Below are 13,546 nucleotides of genomic sequence, written 5' to 3'. Positions count from 1 at the left end.
TCCTCATCTATGCTAAGTTATCTCTCAATGAGAGCTCTTTGTGGCGGTTGAACCATTTATCACTCGCTAAAGCATTCTTCAGTGTTTGGATTAATTCATTGGACATTTTGCCGTTGGGTGCTTTTCTGCACTCTTATGAGGGTAGGAGCTGCTATCTAATCAGATGGGATGATGGAACTCATTACTTCTTCTCTGGTGCTATTGTATTGGGGATTCTGGGTAAAGCATTGGCTAGGGAATTCTTTCCTCCAGGGAAATAGTACAGGGTGAATTTGAAGTGGCTAAAATATTGTGCCCACCTCACTTGTTTGGGGGATAATTTCTGGGGGATCTTAAGTGCTTCCAAATTTTTGTGATCAGTCAAATCTCAAATGGAGTCTTGCTCTTGCTGTCCTCTAAAAATTGCCTCCAAGTAAGAGGTATCCACTGCATAATGTACACCTCCTTCTCCCATATCACCCAATGGTGCTCTGCATCAGAGAGTTTTTTGGGAGATGTAGGCACAGGACTGTAATGCTTCCTGTTGGTTCTTTTCATCTATGGTGTTTGGAGGATAAACGGCTGGTCAGGATGCTTGAGCACAGATTCGGCAAAGGTTGTCTGGCATTCCATTCTCCTTTTCAATTGCTGGGTTGGGTTGGGTTTGGCTTCCCATTTTGATTTTAAGAGATTTGATGGGTAGAGCAATTTGGACAAATGCTGGCTTGAACTGTCTGTAAATGTTTGTGAACCCCTGGAAGTTTTGCAGCTGCTTCAATATGTGAGGCACCTCCCATTTGAGGATAGTGTGCACCTTTTCTGGATCGATTACCACCCCTTCATGAGAGATTTGGTACCCCAGATAGTCCAGTTTAGTTTTGTGGAACTTGCATACAGTTGCACTGCACGAAGCTTTTCAAGCACTGCTCCCACTAGCTTTAAGTGTTCTTCCATGGTCTCATGTAAATTAAAATATCACCCAAGTACACCAAAACTCCTTTATTTAAATATTCATGTAAGACCTCATTTATCAGTTGCATGAAGACCATGATGGATCCCTGTAAGCCAAAGGGGAGAACCTGGAACTGGAAGCAGCCTAGTGGGCAATTGAAAGCAGTCTTCCATTCAGTCCCTTTTTTAATTTGCACCTGGTGGTAGGCTTCCCTCAGGTATAGTTTTGTGAAGATTTTTCCTATGTAGCCCAACATATCTTTCATCCATAGCAAGGGATAGACATTCTCCATTCAAATTGCATTCAGCCTGCAATAGTCCATGGAGTCAATTTTCTTTTCTCTGAAGAACACAAGGGCTGCCATGCGAGACTTCGCTGACTGGATAAATCCCCTAGCTAGCCCAATTTGTATTGATAAATGCCCAAAACTTCTCTAACTCCCAGGTTGTCCTTCAGTAAAGCTTGGGTTTTGGTAACTTAGCCCCAGGTACCTGTGTTTCCTTGAAAATAAGACCCGGTCTTATTTTCTTTTGACCTGCAAAATAAGCACTGGCTTATTTTCGGGGGAGTCTTATTTTTTTTTGATAAAAGGGGCAGCAAGCATGGGGGCCAACAAGAGTGGGGGCGCTGCTACCACTGGCCCAACCCTCTCCATCCCACCATCTTCTTGCCTGCAATTCGGGTCAAGCCTCTTGACACGTTCCGAACTCCATCTCCCCTGCTTGCTGCACCTGTTGCTGCTGGGTGCCGGAGGTGCCAGGGCTGGGCTGCTTTTCAGCCAAACTAATAGGCGGTGGTGGTGGGAGCAACTCCTTGTGCGGTTCATGCTGCTGCTGTGCAACCTGCTCTGCCTGACCTTGACTTTGGCCGCAGGCCTGCTGCTGCTTTCACAGTCCCTCCTGGCCAAGGTCTCAGAGCCCCCTAACCTCTGCACACTCTGCCTGATGGCCCTGTTTCTGTTGGAACACTTATCAGGAGGCTCCTGCCTGGTGTGGGGCAGATGGGGAGCAGCAGCAGGGCAGCGGCCAGAGCCACATCCACCCCCACTGATGACATCCTTAACTAGGGTTTATTGGGGGATAGGGCTTATATTGTGAGGGGCATGAAAAATCAGACAAGGGCTTATTTTGGGGGTACGTCATATTTGGGGGAAACATTATTTCAATGGTACAGACTGTGGGGCTATGAGAGGGGAATACATCAGACTCCTCAATAAACACTTCTTCCAACCCCCAGTATTCTTTTTGAATCAGTGAAATCAGCCCCTCTTGCTCATCAGCTGCTGCCACATCCTCCACTTTCACTTTCTTAATAGTGGCAGCTTGGCTTCAATTTCTTTGCAGCTTTTTACCCTGAGGGAGTTTTGCAAGTGAGGGATTCACTGGTCTCATGAAGAAGCTGATGGTTTCTATATGGGTCCCTATCTTTAACTCCTTGGGCTTCATTAATATGGCCGGGTTTCCCCCCCTCCCCGCTCCCCACCAAAGTTCCATCTAGCTGGGAGAATGCTATGAGTATCTTTAGTTCCCTAAGCCTCATCCCCAGTTTCTCCACCACGCCAGGGCTGACCAGGGATCTGGTGCACCCAGAGTCCAACAAGGTAGGCAGGAAACCCCTATGTCCCAAAAGGTCACTGTTATTTCCATACTGATGGTTATTGGGATAATTGTCTCACTTAGCATGAGTTCATCTTCTCCCCTGATATCGCTCTTGAGGATGGTCTCAGTTCTCTTGGTTAGAGTTTCCTTGCCATCACTGGAGGATGGGGTGAACTCTATGACCTCCACACCTTTCTGCTTCTCCTTTCTGTTTAGGCCGGGGCTTTCTATTTTCTTTTGATGTTTTGTGCAGGGAGTGCTGCTGGTCAAGGAGAAAGCCACTCAGCACCTTAGTAGCCCTCTTTGCGGCAATGGTAGCATTCAGTGGAGCTTCATCGGGCTGGGACGCTGTTAGGGGCTTGGCTCCCTCCTGCTTTTGAGGTTTCCCTTTTCTCTTGGGTGTAGAGGTTTGCCTCATGTATGGTGTATTTGTGGGACATTGTCAGATTGATCTCAACAAGGGCATACTACCCCTGAAGATTTCTGGGCGCTTCTCGGAAGTAATCAAGAATTGACTGGGGCCAGTCCCCCACTCAATCAACTAGGCTTCAGAATTTTTGAATCTACTCCACCATGGGTCACTTTCCTTGCCTGATGACTTTAATTTGAGTGGTAGTACACTGGTCCTCCAGGGGATCCTCAAAATATTGTCTCAGGGCATGCATGAAATGGTCACATTGCCCTTTTAACACTTAACCCTTCATTGTTTCTATTCTCCATTTCACTGCTCTTGTTTCTCCCCTTTCTTTTTAAAACTTTTTTTTTTTAACCAAGGAAATATAGAAACTGCAAAGCACAAACTGTGGCTCATTATTCTGTTTTGAGTTAAAGAGACCATAAAGAAAGGAAGAAGGCGGGGGAAATGCTGTTTTGAGTTTGCAAACGGCTGTCCCACGTGGCCCAGTAAGAACAGCCCACAATACTGAGTTCTGCAGATCTCCAGAAGGTAAACAAGGCATTGTGAAGGGTGGACAGGGGGCAAACCAGGCCCAATCTCCCAGGGACCCAGCAGGGCAAGGATGGGGTCGGAGGAGAGATAGATGGACATGCTTCAACATCTCTGCAAAGTTATGAAGCCTATGTGCAAATGACTGGATAACGTTTGTAAAATTCTTATCTTCGAATCATAATTGTACATAGCTTTTTGGAAATCTGTTGTAACTTTGAATGATCAGTAAATGATCTGTCGTACCTCAAGGATTATCTGTAAGGAAAAAAATATCTTAAGACAGACTACTTTCACACTAAAGAGTGCTTGAAAATACCAACAAAAGTATACTGAGGATAATTTCTTCAGAGGAAGGGTGGGTTTGGGCTGGTAATAAAGACCTTGCCATTATTTACTCATGTTTAGATTCATGCCTTTTAGTGTATCAAATGCAGAGATTTTTTGCTGTCTCTAAGTGACAACAGACTACAAATTTGTGATGGTTTTCTATTAAATAATTATAGTGATTTCTTTTAATTTTCTGTGCTCAGATATATTCCCAGGATGCCTACATGAAAGACAATGAAGCCTAAAGTAGTAAACCTCTTTATATTCCTGAGCCTCCATAAAAATGTTATTCTCAATTAATGTATCACTTACTACTGAAAGAAAATACAAGTGTCTTTGAGTTACTAATAGATTTTTGTATGATTTGCAATTGTTTTTATGGCTTTCTAATAGCCAATCATTTGAAAAAAAATAATAAATGTTCTTTTATGGCTGTGATGGAGACAACTTTTTTTGTGGAAACGCATGTTCTCAGAAGTGTAAAAATCCTTGTAAATCTGAGTAGAAGACTCATTCCTGAAGATGATGGGAGGGAGGGGCTTCCCTTTTGATGTCAACCAATATCCTAGCTCCATCTTTTTAAAAATGTCTTTAATAAATTAAATATTAATTAAATTAAAAGTGGTATGCTGCAAATCCATATTATCAATCATGCTTGCAACCATGTCCTTGGCTCCAAATAAGGTCTCTGGCAGAAAACCTTCAGAAAGAATTTCACCTTTGGTAAAAAGTATACTTTGACTTGTCGTATCTGCAGCATTCAGGAGCAGATTTTGGAAGATTTTGACCATTTAGTCAACCTCAGCTAATTTTGGAAATGCTAAACAGTATTTGACCAAGTTACATAGGAGGACACTAAGACATTTATAAAGTTGTAAGCTATACCAGAAAGTCAAAAAAGTAACTTAAGAGGGTGGAAATGGCAGATTAATTCTATTTAGTGAAACAATAATAAACATGGCCCTGTTGCCAAATCATTGGCATAATGGAGTCAACTAGCACCACCAGCTACCTGCCCTTGGACATTCTAAAGACCCATTTAAATAAAATGCTTCCTTGCTATCTATAAAGATTGTCAAGGGCTCCTTGCAAATGCAATGCAAATCCTGTTGTGAGTGTCCTGAGGATTATACCAAATTCAGAAATAAAGAATAGAGTAACAACTGGAGTGGCATCATTGTGGATCCTTACAGCCATGTTTTAATACCCAAAAAAACCTCAGTGGAGCTTATGAACAACTTCCCATGCCATGCCTAACTTTAATACTGTATATACTCGAGTATAAGCCTAGTTTTTCAGCCCACTTTTTGGGCTGAAAAAAGCCGCCTCGGCTTATACTCGAGTCAGTGAAAAATTTGCCCGAAATGGAGGAGAAAAAGGGGCGGGGCCATGCCGCTGGGTGACACTCGTGAATGGCCCAGTGCCCCTGTGAGTTTCCCCTCCCTCTGTGTCAGTTTGCCGCGCAGCGCGCACCGCACCATCCCCCCTCCTCACGTTCTAATGTAATGCAGGGCTGTCTTACGATTCCCCTTCCTCCCCCTCCTGCCGCTCTGCAACGATGTCCCACCTCCTCCTTGTTATGGCAAGCAGCCACATAGCGATGTCCCACCTCCTCTGGTACAGTGATCCAATGATAGGAATCACTGTGCCGTGTGTCATAGGAGGCGGGACATCGCTCCCGCGGCTGCACGGGACATCATCATCACAGCGGGACATCAGCATCATGAGGTGAGTGAAGTATTTCATTGAATACACTGCTAGTTTACTGTTTTTCTTTGAAATAAATATTCAAAAACATTATTGGTATCTATTTTTATTTTTGAAATTTACCGGTAGCTGCTGCATTTCCCACCCTAGGCTTATACTCGAGTCAATAACTTTTCCAGTTTTTTGTGGTAAAATTAGGTGCCTCGGCTTATATTCGGGTCGGCCTATACTCGAGTATATACGGTAAGTATATGTATAATGGTTTATTTACAGAGGTGGGTTTCAGATGGTTAATTTTACAACTGGTTCGCCGAACCGGTAGTTGCAAGGAGTGGTTGGCCCCACCCACTTGCTCTGCCCCTCCCAGGAGTCTCCACACAGCCCATTTTGGATGCCAGGTAAGCGCGGGGCCCTCACGGAGGCTCTGGGAGGACAAAAAACAGGCGTCCCGGATGTTCCGGAAGTCCAGAAAAGGACCTATTTCTGGCCTTCAGAGCCTGGGAGAGGCCATTTTTGTCCTCCCAGAGTCTTGAAGAAAGCCTCAGGAGCCTGAGGAGGGCTGAGTAGGCCATGCCCACCCAGCAACCGGGCAGAAAACCGGTTTCTAAAATTTTCAATCCTACCCCTGTTCGTTTATATAGATTATCAGTTCCTTATCAACAAATGCCACTAAATCTTGTACAAGCTTCTTAATTGTGCACTAATATGACCTGCCATCAAGAACATGCCAACACCAATCTGGTTCTTCTGGAGGCTAAAGAAAAGTACAAGTAATTTTTGTGAAGACTAGTTGAAGCTGCTATACCCAAGAAGGTTGGCATGTAAAGCAAAGTGGCCAAAAGCCAGGAAAAGAGCCTCAGATAAAGTATTTAAGAAGGAGCTAAATCATTAAGGAAAGAAAGGAAAATGTCACTTGAATCAGACAAAAGAAGTTGGGTTTGAGCACATGGGAAACTCCACCCCAAGTCCCATCAACAGATATCAGGGCAAAGCAAGGACTTTCAGGGATAAAAGGGGTCCTGAAACCCACCCTCTTGATTCATCTTTGGACCCAGAATTGGAGGTTCTGTTCCTTTGAGTAGCTCTTGCCAGCCTAGTTGAGAACATAGTTGTGGATGGATGTATGTGTGCATCAGGGGTGGGTTCCTGCCAGTTCTAACCTCTTCTGTAGAAGAGGTTCCACAGATCTACAGTGCCGTGTAGAACCGGTTCCAGCTCCCTCTCCCCTCCATCCGCATATCATCAAGATGAAGAGTGAGAGGAAGAATTCTGGGAGTTGAAGTCCACAAATCTTAAAGCTGTCAAGTCTGAACACCCCTCAAGTTTTTCTCTAAAGGGTTAGGGGTGCAAGGGTCTTGTAACTTGACAGATTTAAGACTTGCGTGCTTCAAATGCCAGAGTTTCTGAGCCAACATTTTGGTTGCTAAGCAAGAGCATTGTTAAGTGAGATTCACCACATTTTACAAGTTGCCCATGCCCACCCAGTCACATGGCTGGCAAGCCACTCCCACCCGGTCACATGGCCAGCAAGCCGCTCCCACAAAGCAGGCCACGCCTACAGAAGAGGTTCTAAAAAATTTTGAAACCCACTACTGGTGTGCATGTGTGGAAACAAATATATACATTGTAATCAATAAAATTTATTATTATTTTAAATTCACCTGGTCTCTGTATATTCTAAAGAACCATTTGTACCTCAGTGTTCAGTTGAAAGGTATTTCAATGTGGCTGTTTTCCAGGGCTGTGAGTGAACAGAAGCCAAACCTGAGACCACATGTGTCACATTTTTAAAGGTATCAGAAATAGGATACGTGGATTAAATTATATTAGATTAATTTTTTTCTTTCTTTTTTTAATGCTAATAATAGAAATATAGTACATATACATCTAAATACAAAAAAGAAAGAAAAAGGGGAAAAACAAACTAATATTACAGTGCACCCCCCTGTTTTTCCTCCTTATATTTCTTTGTCTATAACAACTAATATTTATACAATATATTCCAATTGTGCCCTTATTCCATACAAAACAACATATATTCTTGTGTAGGTTTATTCTCTTTATCTTCCACCAACATTGGTGGAACAACACTGAATTTATAAAATCCCTCCATATCTCATTATAATTGTTTGATCATCCCTTTTTTAAATTTAATTTCCATTGTTAATTTATCATTTGTTGCCATACTCCAAATTTCATTATACCATTCATTTCTTTGAATATCCCAGTTTTGTCTCTTGATGGACAATGTAGCTGCAAAGGCTCATGTCAATCATCGGAGGTCTCACTCAAGGGCCCTATGGGTCGAGGTGGAAAGCCTGGGAATCTGGGCAGAGAAACATCTTCTGTCAATCAAGACAGAACACATCTCGGGACTGTCAAATCATCAGGCAGATTGGCTCAGCAGGGCCACAGTGGACCACAGAGAGAGGCAGCTGCATCCCAAGCTGTTTAGACAGATATGCCAGAGGTTCGGGCATCGGAGGTAGACTTATTCGCAACTCCAACTAATGCTCAACTTCCCAGATTCTTTTCCTGATTTCCAACTTCAGGAGCAGAGAGGACCAACGCTCTCCACAGCCAGTAGCCCTTCCCACTTCCTCTGATCCTAGGGGTACTGAGAAAGATAGAGAGGACGGAGGTGGTGATCCTGGCTCCACATTGGCCAAGGAGATCTTGGTTTGCGGATCTAGTGAACCTATCTGTAGCCAAATCCTGGAGGATTCCCCAGAAAAAGATCTCCTTGTGCCAGGGAGTCCTAGTCCATCTGGAGCCACAGTGGCTCCAGTTGACCGTCTGGCACTTGAGAGAGGGGTCTCCTGAGGGAAGTTAACTTCTCCAGAATAATTCAGATGATAGAAGTGTCCAGATGACCGTCCACTACGAGGATTTACTATGTCATGTGGACTACCTTTGTTAAGTGATGCTGAGTAGCTCACATGGATCCAACAGATGCCTCTCACACAAATTCTAGAATTTTTCCAGGATGGCCTGGATAGGGGTCTCTCTCACAACACTATCTGCAGGCAGGTGGCAGCGCTGTCCACCATGTTAGCGGTTAAGGGAAGACAGAGTCTGGCCCAGTACCCTGTTATTAAGAGATTCATCAAGGGGGCAGCTAATCATCTAAGCCAATCTTAGAAACCCCTCCCCCCGTGAGAGAGGTGTGGCTAAAATTATGACTCAGTCTCTGGACAGATAAGGACATGATAATCCCATTCCTGGTCCCTTCTGCAACCCACTAAGAAGCAACGTCTCAGGTAGAACCAACGTTTCTTTTGCCAATGCCAAATAAGTCTTCAATGCCAAACAGGTCTTAATGATTATCATCCAGTTGCATTTATGGACATCATTATTACATGTTTTGAAAGTCCGATAAAGGACTTTATTGTATCCAGCTTCCCTCCAACATTTGACTCACTTCAGTTTGCTTACCATCCAAATTGCTCCACAAAGTATGCTATTTCCTCAAAGCTTGGCACACTTAGAGGAAAGAAATAGTCATGTGTGAATGCTTTTTGTTGACTTTAGTTCAGCATTTTGATCATTCCTCAGTAGACAAACTGGACTTTTTTAGGCTTCAATATTCCTTTATGCAACTGGATTCTTGATTTCCCCACTGATATGCGAGTTGGGACTAATATTTCTAGCACCATCTTCTTGAGCTCAGGTTCTCCTCAGAGAAGCCAAACATCTTCAAGGAAAAAAAAACCCCAGAAAGTCCAGTTGCCTCTTGAAAAAGCACCTTTGGGACAACCATGACCTGGATGAATGAGAATCCCCATAGACATTTATGAACAGCTCAGCTCTTTGTGGAACTTTTGACATCGAAGGGTCTCATCTACTTGTTTCTTTGGAATACTTTCAAGCCTACAAGAGATATTACTGCTTCAAATGACTTCACTTATGACATGGGAAGAAATGGATGGGCCATTTGCTGTAAAAATGCAAGATTATGGCATGAACTCAGAAAGAAGGGAGGAGATGTGTTAGAGCAAAACTTGAAAAGGAAGTGTGGGCAGGTAGGGCCCCTTTCAGTGAAGACTGAAACAAGAGCTGACTGTCAGGCATATATATCATATCAAGACCTATTGCTAAGACAAAGATGTCTCCTTGGATATGATTATTCTACACTATCATGTTCATATTTATAAAACTCAGTGCCTCTGTGAAAGGTAAGGATGATTACTGTGTTTGTGGTGCAATCAGAACATTGCGTGTGTTGAAGTTGTTTTAATGCAAACCAAAGATGCCTTTTAAAAAACAAATTTACATCATATTCTTATGCATGCCAGTGCTGTGTGTGAGGTAATTTAAGGTGGTTCTGACAGGTGTTGTCGGCATCTTCATATCCGGTCACATGGGCAGCAAGCCACTCCCACAAAGGAGGCCACACCCACAGAGAAGGTTCGAACAATTTTTGAAACCCACCACTGGATTGAGTACTACCACATGAAGGGTGAGAATATTTTTATTTACCCCATGTAACTCCTGAATGAAACACATGGATCCATCTGGCTTTTTAACAGGTCGCACTAGGGTATTCCAGGGTGAAGAGGTCTGAGTTGATTCCTCATCCTAGTAAATTCTCTATAATGGGATGGAGACCCTGCTTTGCTTCCCAATTAATATTATATTGTTTTATATTAGCCACTTGTCCGCCACTAAACCAGTCATTGTTTAACAAATACTGCCTTCCTTGGATGCCCTACTGCCCAAACCCACATTTTCATGCCTTTTTCTATTCCTGATGGGATTGGGGAAATTTCTTCTTTTTATTACTAAGGTGGTCGCACTTCATATTTCCTCTTGGGGTATCTTCATCTTTATGCTTCCCCCTTTGCATGTTATGGTTGCTTGTAATTTATTAAGGACATTCCGTCCTAAGAGTGGGAGTGGACATTCCAGTAAATACAGGAACTGGTGAGTTAACACAGTGCAGCCTATTTTACATTCTAAATGTTATGAAAAGGGGGCTTAAGTAGCTTTTCCTGAAGCTCCAATAGGCATCCCGTCACCAGTCTGAAGAGCAATAGGTCTGTGAAGGACAGATCTGCTTGCTCCTGTCTCTATTAACATCTTGTATTTAGTTTCCGCCCCCAATTTGAACTTCCACCAGGAGCTGGGAGAGCAATAACTACTTGACCCTGGCCTCTTCATTCTTCTGCTTAAATGGCTATAGCCATCAGGCATTCACTCTTCCAATGTCCTTCTTTTCTGCATATAGCACACGGGTTGGGTCCTGAGGTGACCTTCCTCTTCCACACCCTCTATTGCCTTGAGCTACCTGAATTGCCCCTCCTTGCCATCCTCTTTCGGATTGTCTCCTTCCTCCTCACTTTTCCTGCCTAAGGGCATTTGCTAGGGAGATATCATTTCAGCGAGCCTTCTGAATTTCTTATTTTCTTCTTGCCCTCTGTTGGTAAAAACTTTATAAGCTATCTCAATTCTGAAATGCCTTTCCCCAGACTTCCTCCTACTTTCTGTAGCTTTTAAAATATCTTCTGCTGACTGCCTTATAAAAATCGTATTTATCATTTACTGATTGCCTGAGGCTTCAGGATCTAAATCCGTGTATTGCCTGAAAGCCTGGTATATTCTTTCAAGAAAATCCCCAGGACTCTCATCCTTCTTTTGCCTTATTTCATATACTTTTGCAAGATTCTTAATTTTGGGAACTCAGTACAAGACTAAGGATTAATCATTCAGTAGCCTCATATTGTCCACATAATCCTCCAGATCCCATTTTGGCTGTGTAAGGGGGCGTTCCCTGTGACTGTCATGCTTTTTTTTTTAACTGTTGCCCCCTCATCAGTCTCTGTTCCTCTGGTGTTAAAAGGACATCCATCAATCCTGTCAACCCTGAAGCTGACCTGACCGGAGCTATATTGGAGCTTCAGCAGTGCCACAATGTCAGAATGTCTGCCTAAGCGGGGTTATGTGTCCTTATAATAGATAAGAATAGAGAGTGCATTTTTTCTGGGTTTTCCCTAAAACTGGGATTTTGTTGCTTCCAGTTATAAACATCTGAAGTAGAAAATGGTGTGTCACCAAAGATTTTACTGAGGCAAGATGTTCATTTAGATAGCGGTTCATTGTGTTCAATCAATCCACTCTATGCATCAGTGAAACATGCGGATCTCTGCATCACCCCTTGCTTTTCAGAGTGTTCACTCGTTGGCAAAAGACTCATGAGCCCTGAGGGTGGCTGGCAGGGCCGAAACACAGTCTTGGTCACGGACCAGGAGTTTTATTTCAGAGAAATCACACACCCTTCAGCCACTTGTCTTACCTGTCCAAGGGCCCTCCTTTGGTGGTTGTTGGTGTTTTCCAATTGAATCCAGGTGTGGAATCCCGGAACGAGCTCTCAGATTATTGTTCCCAATTTGGATCTGAGCCTGGTGTCAAGGCTGATGAAAAATACCAGACACGAGGTTTTGATTGCCTTTTTATTGGAGTACTCCAAGGAAAAGAGTTCCTGGCCAAAATGCTAAGAACAAAGGATTGAGAAAGCTCTATACACTTTCACTAAATGATAAGGTGGGATAATAAGAAATTTAGGGAAGAGGCTTGGGTAGACTGGTGCAAAAAGGATAACCTGGTTTGGAATGTTAATAAAACAAAGGAGATCATTATTGATTTTAGAAAGAGCCAGCACAATCTTACTCCCTTTTATATCAAGGCTGCAACTGTGGAGGTGGTCAATAGTATTAAGTATCTGGAAGAGAGGATTTACAGATAACTAACCATCTGACTTGATGTCTTCATATGTTATCTTTAGTGAAGCATGGAAACCAGCATTTGCATGTCTTGCGTCAGATGAGGAGAGCACATCTTTCTCCTTTTGTCCTAGCCACTTCTTACAGAGGCACGACTGACAACATTTTAACAAATTGCATCACTGTTTGGTTTGGTGGCAGCAGTGCATCAGATAGAAAGTCCATACAGCGAATGGTAAGGACAGCCAAGAAGATTATGGGACACTCGCTTCCTGTTATTCACGATACTGCTGATAAACACTATGTGCTTAGAGCTCAAAGCATCGTTAGAGACTCTACACACCTACTTTGTGGTCTGTTTCTGTTGCTCTCTTCTGGGAGAAGGTTTCAAAGTATTTATAGCAGGATTACTAGATTGTATAACAGCTTTGTTCTTTATGTCATCCATCTTTGTAAACTTGCAGGATTCTTTTTTCTTTACCATGTGTATGTATACATTCACACTAGACTGTGGTGTTTCTGTGTGTCTTATATGTGTGTGTATGGGAATATATGCATAATGAATGAGCTGAATGCAATGAAATCTCAATTTACTGTATGCTCATTAGTGTACATTTAAAGTGGAAACAAAGTCTTTCTTCTATTCCATTCCATTCTATTTTTAAGCCCCGCTATGTTTGTAGAACTGATTTCATTCAATCATTTAATATACAGATACTTAAACTTACCAATGGTTGATAAATATTTTCAAAGATAATTGCTCTGACCAAGAAAAAAAAGTGTATTTTAAACAAGCCCCATGATGGCGAACTTATGGCATGCTTGCCACAGCTGGCATGGAGAGCCCTCTCTGTGGACATGTAAGCCGTCACCTCAGTTCAGCTCTACCGTGTATGCGCGCACGCCTCCTGCCTGCCAGCTGGTTTTCAGGTCTCTGCCACACATGCACGGGGTGCATGCAGGAGACGTGTGCGAATGGGCGGGTGGTCAAGCATGTGCATGCATGGGAGAGCACAGAGGTCACAAACATGTGCAGGGGTGGGGTGGTCAGCAGGATGCGTGCACATGCATGGGGGGTTGGGGTCAAGCAAGGGTGGGGTTCCTGGTTCTCTCAGATAAGAGTAAAAGAAAAACTATCAAGTGCAAGAAGTCACACCACTTGCCCTCTCTCTGTTTAAATTTAGAGTTAGTAGCCCAAACTCCAAACACAGCCTTTTTCTGGCACTCATTTGTCACATTATTATGGGGATGTAGGTTCTCCCTGGACACCCCTATAGTATACCTGCTTCCACATGGAGGAATATTACAGTCAACC

Source organism: Thamnophis elegans, chromosome Z, assembly GCF_009769535.1.
Source record: "Thamnophis elegans isolate rThaEle1 chromosome Z, rThaEle1.pri, whole genome shotgun sequence".
Classification (NCBI taxonomy): domain Eukaryota; kingdom Metazoa; phylum Chordata; class Lepidosauria; order Squamata; family Colubridae; genus Thamnophis; species Thamnophis elegans.
This window is presented reverse-complemented; position numbering follows the sequence as displayed.